Source organism: Theropithecus gelada, chromosome 18 (genome assembly GCF_003255815.1).
Source record: "Theropithecus gelada isolate Dixy chromosome 18, Tgel_1.0, whole genome shotgun sequence".
NCBI lineage: Eukaryota > Metazoa > Chordata > Mammalia > Primates > Cercopithecidae > Theropithecus > Theropithecus gelada.
In genome coordinates, this window is record NC_037686.1 from 48,166,785 (window position 1) to 48,181,778 (window position 14,994).

The 14,994-nt window shown below is 39.1% G+C and overlaps 1 protein-coding gene and 1 long non-coding RNA gene across 7 annotated transcripts in view; one reads left to right on the forward strand and one right to left on the reverse strand.

Annotated features, from left to right (window-relative positions):
- The window catches only part of LOC112611681, a 30,205-nt gene extending 18,378 nt beyond the window's left edge, over positions 1 to 11,827 (forward strand). The window contains exon 2 of the long non-coding RNA XR_003116710.1: positions 11,610 to 11,827. This is a non-coding gene — a long non-coding RNA (uncharacterized LOC112611681). The remainder of the gene's footprint in view (positions 1 to 11,609) is intronic.
- Positions 1 to 14,994, reverse strand: part of TCF4 (transcription factor 4) — a 416,095-nt gene that overhangs the window by 246,189 nt on the left and 154,912 nt on the right. The window lies entirely within an intron of this gene.

The following is a 14,994-nucleotide window of genomic DNA, read 5'->3' on the forward strand; positions in this document are numbered from 1 at the left end:
CAAACTGAGATGGCATATGCTCTCCGTCAGTGCCAGATGAATTTAGAGTTCAAAATATTTCATCAGCAAAGAGCGTGTTAAGGATGTGCACATTTTCATTAGCACCCAGTATAATAAGAGCTCTAAGTAGAGTAATTTGAAGTCAAATTTGAGTACTATTACGGACGTAGGAAGAGTTGAGGAGATTCAAATATTGACAGACGATGTCCACACGAGCATGATTGTTTCTGTTTTCTATTAGACATAAGATATGGTGCTTCAGAATGACTGATCTGGGCACTAACAAGAAACTTGACAAGAAGCTTCCAGCACTTCCCAAATCTGACTAAGCAAAGGATGAGGGTTATGTCAATGCTTCCCACACAAATGTTAAGATGTGTCAGGCCAGGTGCGATGGCTCACGCCTATAATCCCAGCACTTTAGGAGGCCAAGGCAGGTGGATTATGATTTCATTACTCAAAGCTCCACTTTGCTTATGCGGACAGCAATCAAAACTATAAGACTAGAAAAACGTGAGGCCGGAAGTTCGAGATCAGCCTGGGCAACACGGCAAAACACGTCTCTACTAAAAATAAAAAATTAGCTAGGCATGGTGGTGCACACCTGTAGTCCCAGCTACTTGGGAGGCTGAGGCACTAGAATCACGTGAACCCAGGAGGCGGAGGCTGCAGTGAGCCGAGATTGTGCCACTGCACTCCAGCCTGTATGACTGAACGAGACTCTGTCTCAAAAAAAGAAAAAAATATGTCAAATATAAAGAATACAGACCTGGGCTTTCCATTTTCAGATGACTGCTGTCAACTCTGGCTTTCTCAGAGCTAATGGATTTCCTAACCAAATAAATTTGAAACTCAAAGGGCAAGCATGAGATCATCTTATAGTATTTTTCATATGATAAGAAAAGTTAAAGTGTAGATATGCTGGTGAGAAAGTATAGTAGGAAAAATTTGTTCGCAGACAATTACTGCAATATTTTAGCCTTAATTAACCTCCAACTTAAACTTCCTTTAATAAGTCCTTTAAAACAGTGTTATTTTCCTTAAGTTAAAAATAAACTGTTTTTCAAAAATGAACACTAAATTGCTGCTGCTTAAGACATGGAGTTAATTCCATTGTGTGTTGTTATAAACAGGGAAAGCATCTTCCTATAACATAAAATTCAGATAATGAGAAAGTAACAAAATGAAGTGCGTAACTATTATGTTACAAATACGTCAGTGGTGTTCCTTATATTGAAACTCGGAAATCTTTTTGAAACTCAAGGTGGTAAACAGTTAAATTATGAAACTGAACCAAATATAACACTGAAGCCTTTATACTAATTTCTGTATTTGGAGGTGTCAACGATCATCTATCTTGAATGATACCCTAGCTTGAATATATAATGTGAAATGCTGAGAGATAAGTGCCATTTAGCAACCTTTCAAATGTATGGCGCTGGCTAGTTGGGGTCTTCCTCTTGAAGAGAAGTTAGTCATTTAGGGACCCTACCTTTTTAAGCAATATCCTACAAATAAGAGCCATGAATAACTCAAGCAAGAGTATAACGTGAACTATATATACCTTCTTTGACTTTTTGAAATGTGACCAATGTAAAAGCACTTAAAAAAACAGTCTTAACTAAGACAGTTTTCTTGGAGCATAAACATTTCAAATCAGGTGAGAACAACAATCAGAAGTAAGTTACCATATCTGAAGAAAAAAAAAATCAAAGTACAACCTAACTTCAACATTACACAGATAAGTTTCAAAGTACTTAAATGTGAAAATATTGCAAGGAAGTTTTTAACTAGGTGTCTGGTACCTCCTAAGGACATACCACCTTCTAAAGATATATCACAAAGTGCAAGAAATAAAAGGTAGATACTTTAGAAAACGAAGCATTAAACAACTAAGGAATACATTTAAGAACATGCTTCATTTCCTAATAAAACTGAGTATATACCTCTGACAACATCTACATGTAATTATATGTGTATTTTTCAAACCATACGTGTAATATTTATAGTGCAAAATCCATTATATTATATGACTTCAGATACACAGATTGGTATTTAAAATGCCTGTTTGGTAAATAATTTATTGAATTTATTCTTGGGAGAGGTTAGCCAACATGAAACATGGAACCGTTTCCTCTTTTCTTCTTTTCTTTCCTGATACCTCTTTTCTCCCGAGGGTGCCATTTGTGAGGTTCTGAGAAGGGGAGGCTGGCTTAATTGAAATATTTGTAGGCTGTAATTGCTCTGCCTAACCACAATGGTCTACTTCTCCCAAATGGCATTCTTTCCTCTTGCTTTCTCCTTTTTTCTTCTGTTTCCTTTTATACTTTAACAAAATCTACTTCTCCTGTTTCTTTTATTGTCATTTCCTATTCCAGATGCTTGACTAATATTGGTGAAGTCAATCGTTTTACATATTCAAAACTCTTCCCTAAAATCCAGTTTTCCAGCCCAACTCCTTTTGCTTAAAATAATCAGTCCTATAAACTGATTTTCCTTCTACCCTTTCAACATGGCAATCCTTCCACCTATGTTTAACACTGCAGCCTATGACCTGGCAATGACAACTGATCAATCTTACATGTTATCTTCAGGGGTCATGTCTTAGTTTTAGGCCAATTTTCTCTGTATTTAGGCTCAAATGTGCAAACCACACTATATTACTCTGCAAAACATCAATGAGAAGGCTTAATTAAGTAACACTGACAGATAAATCCATTTCTTTCACAGTAATCAAATCAAAGCAGGTTGACATAACACAGGAACTTAATACAGTTATTCCCTTGTAATTGGAAAAAGGCCCTTTACTTCTCATTAAAGCAATCTTCTGGGTACTGGCATAATAAGGAGGCTCAGAGCTTTAATACTGCCCTATAAAAGTCTCAAGATACAGACCCCTTAAGCAAACAAGCCAGATTATCTAATTCCTTGATCACAGCAGAACATGCAGTTCCTACTGTTTTAAACTACTAATTCTTTATCTCTCCTACAATTAAAAAGAGGTAAATTAGTACCAAACACATATAATGAAAATCTGTAAAAACGCATAAACTATTTACAGTTGTATAAATCTACCTCCACATGTATTTGAAGGGAAGCAGTCTATTAAAAATGAATTTGAAATACTTTACACATGTGAAATTGTAATAGCTTGGATCACGGAAAAATCTATTTTACTCCATGGGCTCAATAGGACATGTATTGCCTAAATTTACAGTGTGATACTTAACCGTACAGTACAATGTTGTTCATCAGAACTGTAAGAGAATGGAAGTTTTAGTAAAGCATTTAATTTTTGTGGTATGAAATAAATATTAGTCATCTGGTCAACTGTAGGCTACTCTTACTCTTCTAAACCCCAGAAAAAATGTGACAATATTATACCATGTTCATATCACCAAACTAAATAAAATAAAATTTCACCCTTTCAACTCCAATTTTCAGGGCGTTTCTATTACTTATTTATTGGCACCTGACCAATCTCAAAATGATTCCAGCAACTCTTTCTGAAGGGATAATTTATAATCTAGGCACTACATGGTGATCTCCAAATGGTGGCTGACCACCCAAATACCCCAAGGAACCTCATAAAAAACACAGATATCCTAGCCTCACCTGGGAACTGATCAAGAAAAGAGAAAGGGTTGAAGTCAAGGAAAACGTACAATTTTTTCATTCTTCCCATGTTTTACATTTTTATTTTTTTTAAGTTTTGGGGTTTTTGTCTGTTTGTTTTTGAGACAGGGTCTCATTCTGTCACCCAGGCTGGAGTCCAGTGGCACAAACACAGCTCACTGCAGCCGCAACCTCCCAGGCTTAGGAGATCCTCCCAATTCAGCCTCCCAAGTAGCTGGGACCACCACATCAGGCTAATTTTAAAAGTTTTTAATTATAGTGCAGTTAGAATTATGTAATATGTTGCTTCTGAACCATTTGTAAGTTGCACCAATTATATCCTTTTATCCCTTAGTATTTCTGTGTGTGCTTTCTAAGAACAAAAACAGAACTATTATCAAAATCAGAAAATACACTGCAGGTACTTTGATCCAATCCATAATCCATATTCCAATAGGGCACTTCCTCCATCTCTGGTAGAAGACAAAGTCCAGGATCATGCCCTGTACTGAATTGTCTATCTGTTTTATCCATTTGAATCAGACATAATTCCTCAGTCTTTTCATTCTGTGATATTAGAATTTTGGAAGAATACAGGCCAGTTATTTTATGGAAATATTTCTCAATTTGGGAGGATCAGATGCTTCCTCATGATTATATTCCAGTTGATATAATACTACAAGAGTGGCCTGGTGTCCTTCCCAGGACATCACTTCCACAGCCCCCGATGGCATGTTGGTCTGCCCCTCAGTGTTATGCCAATTTTGATCACCTGGTCAAAGTGGTATGCAAATTCTGCAATGAATGATTATAATTTTTCCCTGTTGAACTAATCAGTCATCTACGGAAAGATTCCTTAAGAACATTCAAACTAATTTTTAAGTATGTGCTTATTGGAAAAAAAATACAAAAACGTATAAGGTAAAAAGTGACAATGCCCTCAAGCCTCACTTGCACCACTCCTAGACGAGGGACAACCCATCACAGCTTCCTATTTCCTTACATATCCTCACGTCTGTGATCAACTGGTTTTGACAGCCGCAGAAATGTAGGGCAATAAATGCTCGACTGAAGTTTCTGTTCTATTTGAATTGGTAAGAAATATTCTTCAATTGTTGATCATCTAGTGGCATTTCAATTCAGACAATGGTTAGTTGTAGCCCCGTGACCTAGGTGGGAGGGGGGAGGGCAGGAACAAGAATATATTCAGGCATAATTTACTATGAATTTGGAAGGAATTCGGCCAAGATGAGGACAAGATGGACTGACCCACTTGTAAATTAATGCAATGTATAAAGGCAAGTTAAAGAATCAGTTTTGGATCCATGCTATCCTAACAGGCTATTTGGTGCCTCCTCCCACCACGTTCTGTAAACCATTGTGTGAAAAGGAGACCTGTCATTGCAGAGGGACTTCCCAATTAAATTCAAATGCAGAGACAAGTGCACTCATGACAGAAAAATTTAGTGTGGTTTCCATGGGCTGACATACAAAAAAATTGGAAACATCTAAAATATTTTAGAAGGGGGAGATAAGTTGCCACTTTTAAAAGAATATATTCCCACATTTAGAGAGCAAGTATGCAAATGAACTAGCCCCCACCTCACAAAGTGAGGAGTGAAGACTGACCCCAAAAAAGACTGTGAGAGGAACTTTGCCATTCGATAGAGCATAAGCATCATCATACAATATTGAGTTAACTTGTTATAATCAATATAAAGTAGAAACAGTTCCTTTAACCTTTGGATGAAGCCCTCATCGTTTTTTGTTTGTTTGTTTGTTTGTTTGTTTGTTTGTTTTTGAGATGGGGTCTCGCTCTTTATCTAGAGTGTATGTAGTGCAGTGGTGCAATCAGGGCTCACTGCAGCCTCAACCTCCCAGGCTCAAGCAATCCTCCCATCTCAGCCTCCCGAGCAGCTGGGACCACAGGCACACACCACCATACCCAGTGAATTTTTTGTAAAGACAGCGTCTCGTTATGTTGCTCAGGTTGATCTCCAACTCCTGGGCTCAAACAATCCTCCCTGCCTCCCAAAGTGCTGGGATTACTGGTGTGAGCCACCATGCCCAGCCTACAGCCCTTGTCATTTTATAAACTGAACAGTGCTAACATATTTCAACTGCGATTTATAAAGGCTGAGAAAATGTTCCTCACAATTCCACTTCAGCCAAATGCCTGGCAGACATTGGCAAAGGTTTCTCTTACTTGGGCTTATAAATGTGTGTGTGCGTGTGTGTGTATGTGCGTGTGTGTGTAAAATCAGCATATACACACACACACGATACACAAACTTGCATTTCCTAATAGTTTCTTGATATTAATGATGGTGTTTAAAACAGTTCCCATATGTTACAACTTGTTCAAATGATACCTCCTTATTTTTTATCAAATTGGTCAGAGAAGTCTGACTGGCCATTTTATCTCACGATAATGTAACCACAATTTTCAATTATGCTTTCGGCTTCCTATTTTTTACATACTCATCTCATTTAAAATGATGTATCGGGGATCACTCAAAGCATAAAACTGGGATCAAGAGAAGTTACGTACCTAAACATGAGCAGACTAAAATCATTTTTCAAAAGAGGAAAAACAAAAATCACAAGAAAATTGGTAGACGTCCTACATAAAAAGAGGCTATTTTGCATAAGACATACTTTCACCCTTTCATGCTGTTATCATTATCTATTTAATTCTAACAGAGAATAGAATACTTGCTAATGTTCACAAGGATACTTGCTGAAAGAAGAAAGGTGTACAGTGTTACAACGACTGAGTTTTCACAGCTAGCAATGCACATTTTTAAACCATGTCAGCAATGAAAACGAAACCATGAGTCTCCCCTCTGTGGGTCCTTTTTCACTGGGCAGTGCCCAGGCACACTGCACCATTTCACCACCAGGGCACACGCAGTTGCCATCATTTTGAGAAAGGCCCAGGACTTTGCTAGCAGGACAGGTCTATGAGGGAAACATGGACCAAGGTTTCCTCCAAACCATGCTGCCTCCCTTACTTTCACTTTCAGGTTCTATAAAACATGTTCACTACTCAAGTAGTGAAAATACATCTGCCTTACTTTACTAGTCCAGCTGTTGGGGGCAGGACCTGAAACAGATGAGAACGCATCAACGGATGATGTCTTAGGTTTAATCACATCAAATTCCTGGGAATAAGCATTTTTGGTTCTAGTAGGTCTGTAACTTTGATGCATCCTGCCTTTTGCCCATCTGATAACTAGTGGAGTACCGGTCAGAAAGAGAGGAGCTGCTCTGAGGTACTGGTCTTACCAATTCAGTATGTGGAATGGTAAAAAGCTGTAACTCTTCCTCAGGAATGGAAGAAATGTCATTAGTGTGAAAGGAGATACAGGCAAAGACCTGAAGAATGACAATAACCAGGCATCTTGAGAGAAAACAAGAAGCAGGGAAGGGGTCTCGGGAAAGCCCGAGCTGTCAGTACAGAATAATGATTTATCTCATGAGATTAGCAGACAGTTTGATTAGAAAAGATGCCTTTTGAACACAGCAAAGATTGCAATGTTACTTGAAGATTTTGTTGTAGGAAAAAGTCGTGCCTGCCAAATGTGGTCTGTAACAGCACAGGCTAGCCATGAGTGATACAGTGGGAAAATAGCCACTAAGCCAGATTTTATTTGATTTGTACTGATGATTTTTATTAGAATACATGGATCATTGCTTCAACCTTTCCATGTAAAACCAAATCAAATTCAAAAACTCACACATCAGTCACCTAACCTTATGTCATTCCTTCTGCTTTACTCAAGTTGAGCCACATTTCAGCTGATCTGTCCTCGAGAAATTGTTCAGCTACTCAAAACTGTTGGGCCAAATTCTGGGAGGCAAGCGGTACACAAAAGAAACCGCGAAATCTGCAGTTACAAGTAAGAAACCAAGAGAAAAGAAATATCGCAAGCTTCTGAAACACAGAATGAATTCAAAACAATATACAGTCATGCAAAGCAAGATAAAATGAATTATCTTTATTGTACCACATGAGTTGTAATTTGTTTGTAAAAGGCCCCCACCTCCCCTAGCTTTTTTTTACTTAAACCCTTTTCAATTCAAGGAACTATAGAGAATTTTGCAACCAGAGGAAGTCCACAGTTCTGCGGCATAAGGAGATTTGAACTGCAATAAACAGTTTTACAAATTAAAAATGTTCAACATTTAAGGTGAAAATTATAAATGTTAAATATTACATTGGTCGGCAATCTCTGATTATTTAGAAGAATTGCTTCATTAAAAGGAATGAAGCTTAATCACATGAAATACGGCAATGGGTATCCAAAGAAAAGTGCCAATAACGTACTTCCCACCATTTCTTTACCTTTTCTGTTTTTGCATTAACATTTTCCCTTTCTTCCTCAAACATTGCAAGTTTCATTTTAAACCTGTAACCAATACTTATTATTTGGATGTCCATTTCTAGTTAACAAATCAGTTCCATCTTCATGATTTCCTTTAGTGTCCCAAACAACTCTGAAATGCAAGTTATTATTTTCTCTTCAGAGAAGGTAAATAACTTTCCCAGTGACAGGCCATCAGCAATCCAATGAAAACATGAAGACCCAATGAAGACACTGGGCATATGTGGCTCATGCTCAACCTCTGGAAGATACTGGATTGTATCAAATACCCAATACCTCTGGGTACCTTAACACACCCAATACCTCTGAAAACTAGTGGTCACCAAACTTGCAGACCTCTGGTGTTTTCACCAATCCCCATCTCTTTCTGCCCCTGACCACCTAGGAATCTGAAATTCCCCATCCTCCTTTGCAGTCATGGGATCATATGACTAGGATGTGGCCAATAAAATGTGAGCAGAAGTAATACTTGCCTTGTCCAGGCTTGGCCCTTGAAATTTCCCATGTAATCGTCTATGCACTCTCCTTTTCCTCTTTGATCAGCCTGATACCAATATCTAGTGAACTCCAAGGTCCTAGGGGATAGCAGACCGGAACCATGGAAGAAGCCAGGCTAGGACCAGAGCCCACCCACATTGCTCTGTGACACCAGAGGGTAATAACTCTCTGCAGTGTTAAGCTACTGAAGTTTGGGGATTGTTTGTTCCAGCAATTAGCATACCCTGACTAATGCATCTTCCAAAACAGACTTCCGTGAATTCTGGCGCTATGATTCTATCTTCCAAGTAAAGCAAACATACGCAGTTAGAGCTGGCACCAGTCAGAATTGTGAAGCAGGGGAAACTGGTCTTTGAACTATCCTTCTTTCCCTTTCAGACTTGTTTTCCCCTCTTAGCATTTCCTCCCTCTGAGCACCAAATGTTCTCAGGCTGCTCAGTCTCGTCTGTCTCAAGAAAATAGACTCAAGATATTCATTATCCATTCTTTCTCTTAACCATTACCTTTTGAATACCACCCATGGTGGTGTGGTGAGCTGCCTGCTACCTGGGCAATTTTGAAGAAAGTCTTTAACATCTCACATTGAATGCATCCTCATCTGTAAAATGGGAATGACTGTATCCACCCTCTAGTACTATTGTGATGATTACAGATAACAAGGAAAATGTTACCACGGAACCTGGAACACAGTAGGAATTCAAAAAAAAAAAAAAGTAGGAGGGCGAGGGGGACTACTATATGTATTACACTTATTGCTATGGTCATAGCATGATATTTGACATCAAAAGGATACAAAATGTACATAAAATAGGATGCTTTCTCTCTGCAATATATATAATCTAGACTGGGAAGAAAATCTTACGAAAATAAAATACAATATTTGATTACTAACACAAACGTAGCAGAATTTTTGAGAAAGGTGAGTTATATGGTCTAGAACCAACACTTGCAAGGAACTGGTGATTTAGGACAGAGTGATGTTAAATTTCAGAGAGGCCTAACAGAAAGGTTCATGATTAACCTAAGCGAATAAACTGCTACACCTCAACATTTCTCATGTCACATTGTGTAAGGTGGTGCCCTGTTCCCGGTCTCTTTATTGATTCAGTTATTAATTCTGTGTCAACCCTGATACAGATGTCACTAAAATCAAACAAACCCTAGTATAACAGGGGTGGGGGACAAGGATTGATTTTGCTTTGTAAAAAATCTGGCATAGGCCAGGAGTGGTGGCTCACAGGCCGGGTGCGGTGGCTCACACCTGTAATCCCAACACTTTGGGAGGCCAAGGCGGGTGTATCACCTGAGGCCAGGAGTATGAGACCAGCCTGGGCAATATGGTAAAACCCTGTCTCTACTAAAATCACAAAAAATTGCTGGGTGTGGTGGCAGGTGCCTGTAATCCCAGCTACTTGGGAGGCTGAGGCAGGAGAATCACTTGAACATGGAAGGCGGAGGCTGCAGTGAGCCAAGACTGTGCCACTGCACTCTAGCCTGGGCAACAGAGCAAGACTCCATCTCATAAAAAAAAAAAAAATCTGGGATGTATCTAATTTGGAAAGAAGGAAAGCAGTGGCATCTTGGAGAGCTCTCTGGCATTGTATGTGTAGTTCTCCAACTCCATGTTCCATTTTGTAACACACTGGTAACTCGGAACTGGCAAAATGTTGGGAGTATTTACACCATGGAAATTGGCAAACATGACAAATAATGCTTTTTTTCTTTGAAAAAGAGGTTATTAAATATTTACCACCACACCAGTGAAAACAATCATTCACTGTGAGGTATTTGTACTCAAATTGCTTCATTTAACTTTCACAGCCATTACTCAGGTAGGCTGTTTTATCCACATTTTACAGATGAAAAATCAGGCCTTACAATGGTAAGTGATTGGCAAGAAATCCTGTTGTCGGTGCTCCCTGGACTAAAAACCAGGTTGCTTACAAAAGTGAAGAACACCTGGATTTCTTTTTCTCAGCATATCAAAAAGATATTCCCATGAAGACAGAAAGCTATACTTTAAAAACATCTAAATTCAGGCAGTACTCCTCCCAAAACCTTTAATTTTCTACTCGGCTTCATTTTGCTTCTCTACTCATCTAACTCTCCACTTAATCAATATATACTTCGTTTTTACCACCCTGACTTCTAGACATCCAATTCAACATTTTGGACCTATGTCCTTCCAAGAATTACCCCTTACAATGTCTCAAGAAATAGACTTGTGCGTAATGACTGGGATACGTTATGAATAATCTTTAAATCAGTGATTCTTCACACACCTGTTCTCACCAAGGTAGTCTAATCCATCTTGGTCTGAGCTACAGTTACAATGAGTAAGTCTGGGTTTAGAAAGAGCTGGGAGACTCCTTGAATTCAGATGAGGTTTCTGACATTTATTCAATAATGACTGTTGTCAACAGCCAGCATCAGGATTGGAGAAGGGCCTAGGGGTGAGAAAAGCCAGGAAACTTCAACAGGTATCAGGTGCAGTCTGAGATTCAGGGGATCTACCATATTAGCAAGGACAAAAAGTTTCTTTGTACCCCTCACCTCTGACACCTCCATGTCAACTTCACCCTAACGCAGGCTTCTCTCATGGTCATGGGATTCCAGATCTACTTACTTCCTCACTGACTTTCAACGGGAGCAAGTTCAGTCTATAAAAGAGCAAAATTCCTGCTGAACGTTGTCCTGATTGGGACCATGATGGAACAATCCCTAAAGCCAAAAAACACCATGCTTAGACCTGGATGACTCAAATTAATCATCGTGATGACAGGGATAGGATTACCTTGATTGTTTTAGTGCAGTCACAGTAGTCCATCAGGGATGTAGTGATCCCACACAAATCACAGAGATAGCACACACTAGGGAAGGAGTAGAGTATATAGTAGTGAGACAACCACAGTTGCCCCAAGAACCACTGGCATATTAATAGTGTACAGTGTATCGCTTAAGAGGTCTTTCTGAATAGACATGCAAACTCCCTCCCCTTCAGATACCTGAGTCTTCCTATTGATGTCAGGATTGGAGCAACCTTCTTAATTGTGAACATCAAGGTCATCCTGATAACATACCCTCACGCCCTTGTGTTCTCTCTTCCAGCTACCTTGATTGCCTTTGACAACACTCAAGTACTTCACCGGCCCTTCTGCTGCAGAACTTGAACACGTGGTTCCTCAAATACAGTACTTTCCTCCCAACTCCCACCACTCCACTTTCCTACTGTGACTATTTCACTCCTGTATCAACTCCACTGAATCATCATTTCCTTAGGTCAGCTTTCCTTGTCCCCTCTGACTAGCAATAAATGTCCTCCTCAATCAAGTGTCTTGTCCTCCTCCTTCACTGGACTTGTCACAGATGTAATTTTACATTTTTAGGATTCTCAAGTAATTTCTTGCCCACTAAAGAATAAGCTGCATAAACACAAGGGCTGCATCTGGTTTGCCTTCCATCCCACCCTCAGTACCCAGCACGGGGTAGGGGTAATAAGGCACCCTCGGCGACTCTTGGAGAAATGGATGGCTGTGTCTTTAGCCCCTCAAAGGGGCCGTCCATACAAAATATATCCAAAATGCCAGCTGAATTCATAAAGTTACGAACCATTCTGCAGTACTCCTGTGACTTTGAGAAGAATACCTAACATGATGAAAATGTATAATGAGTTTTCACCTTGTCCACTGTTGGCTAGAGAAACCACAGGTATGCTATAAAGGTTAGCGTGGCACAATACATCTTTTCTCCATAATTTAAATACTCATTTGTTTCACAAATATGCAAGTACAGATTAAGATTCAGCAAGAAATATGCAGATCAGTCCTTTTAACACATTGAAACACTTCACTTGCCAGTCACATGACCAGACGGAGTTAATGTACAAGTCTCAAGCTCAGTGATTTCTATAGTAAAAATGCAGTGAAACAGTCAGACTTCATGTATGTCTTATCCCCTGACAGAAATAATCTCTTATATGGTCATTGTAAAGGGAAATATTTGCCTCTTTATGCTCACTTTGATATGCACCCTAGTGATTTGATACATATTATATAATCATTGGCCTCAGGACAGAGGAGAAAACAACTGTTACCTCTACAGTGAAACAGCTTTCTGTGATCAGGTAATAGCAAGATAGAAAGTGGGTTAGGCATTCTGCGTCACTTACTTGGATGGCAGTTACAGCTCAGCATTTTTTGGAAAACCTTTCCCCTGTAACTTCCCCATTGATGAATAAGAATATCATTAATATTTAATGTTCTGCTTCATTTATAACAACCAGAACCACCATGCTAACAATAAATATCCCAGAGCAATTTACTGCTTTCGATTTTTCAAAGCACTTTCATGCACAGTATTTCATCTTCCTTTACAACTCTGTACATCAGAGAAAGTCAAGGCTTGGTCCAAGACCTCAAGGCAAGTTATTGGAAAAGCTGGGAGGAGAACCTATAATTTCTCCTTTCAACCTCTTTCCAAACTGCCTCTTACCCATTTTCTTATGTTATGAGAGAGAAGTGACATCTGCAGAAACTGGAACTCCAAATTTGGATGAAAGATGTTCTCTGTAGAAAAAGTTATCTTCCCTCTTTCAAATTAATTATTCAGAATCCAAATTTCCTAATTATAAGGGCTTTTCTTTTGGGTTAAATATGCCCCACAGAAAATTGCAACAGTTTAAATTAATACTGACTCTGACAAGCATTTTAAATTCATTTTCATGTACTTTTTCCCTCTTCCTCTACCCAGAAACTTAGAGAATATGTTTAAATTAAAGATGCATTTGAGAGATGACAATTCGTATCACTTTGTAAGACTTACCTGAAAATTCTCCAAGGCAAGAATAAGTAATCAAACCTATTAACAATTCACCTGTGAAGAGAAGTGCTGCTGTAAACAATGAGTTTAGGAAAACTCGATAGTTCAGTCCTAGTTGCTAAAATCTTGCCTTTCTCTTAATTGTGCATGGCAGTAGGGCCCATAAGTAAATTGAGTGGGGGCCATGGAAACCAGTCCTTGTGTGGACAGAACATCTATTAAAAAAGTTCACTCACGTGGACTTAAGCATATGAGTGTACCCCATGTGTTGTGGTAGAGAAAATAACACAGATTTAGATAACTTTTTAAAATAAAAACATGACTTCCTTTTTTATTCAGAACATGAGTTTATCAGAAGATACAATGACACTGTTCGTTCTGTTGGTCCAATATCTATTTTCCCCTTCTTCCTTCTTAGTGGAACCCACAGCAGTTTTGGTATAATTGCCATTTGTTCACGTAGCCACCACTCCTCCTAGTGGATCAGGAACAGGTGACCTCATTTCCAGTTCCAGAGGGAAACCCCCAAGTCCTGCAGCCAATCACACCCCTTGCCATCCCCAGGCCAGGTACCAGTTTCAAAATGAGCACTAAGACACAAAGCTGCAGCCTCCACTGGGTTCTGGGAAACATCTCCCTATTCCAGGGAAAGAGACACACCAGTAGATGACCTCTTATCCTCTTTGATGATTTTTCTGTTTGGATGTGATGCCCAGAACCAAAGCAGGAATTTCCTTATCATTCCTAGGATGAAAGCAGTACACAGAGGAGGGAAACCGCCAGAGATTTTGGAGTAGGTATCGTAATGTAATACATTTCCCTATGTTTAAGTCCATCTGAGTCAGGGTTTTCTTTCGTTGCAGCTGAAAACATACTACAATAAAAAGTAGATCTTCCCCCTCCACCAGCACCCCAGTAGGTTTATGAACTTACTTGCTCACTGAGGTTCTTTAACATAGAAATACCATGTTATTTATAGAAATACCAAGAAATACCAACTCTGGATAAATCTGGACGTCATCTAACCAACGGCAATCCTCTCCCGGCCACTCATTTTTGTCTAAGCCCACAGAAGCATCATTTTCAGAAAATGTATAAGTTACATGCTTATACATTTTGCATAATGTATAATGTATGTTACATGCTGCATAATTCCCTATTTAATCCTTCTCTGATCTGTGCATGCATCTTTGCTCTCACCTCTCCTGGTCCCTGTGGCCCTCACATGAATAGAATCAGCCAGCAAATATCTAATGAGCACTTAGCACAGGTAACGTTAATGGCTACAAAAGGTACCTAAAAAGCATTTTTTTTTGGATTTACCAATATCATACCTACACACATGCTACATACACAGCCTAAGCACTGCAGAATTTTCCTCATGTATTTAGCTATATGCATTTTTCTGGGAAGAGAGTCCATAGCTTGCGTTGGATTTTCAAAGCAGCCCCTGACTTGATGAAGGTTAAGAACCTCACTCTGGATCAGCTAGCATTTGGCAAACCACACTGTCTGGATGTGTCACACACACAGAATGTGTTCCCCAGAGCTTCATATTTCTTGCTTGAGGCAAACCATCTTTAAGTATTAATAATACTGAAGTTTTGCGATATTTTGGACTAAATAAAATTTTGTGGGCTCTCCTGGAGCCTCAAAGGCCATTTATATTTTCATT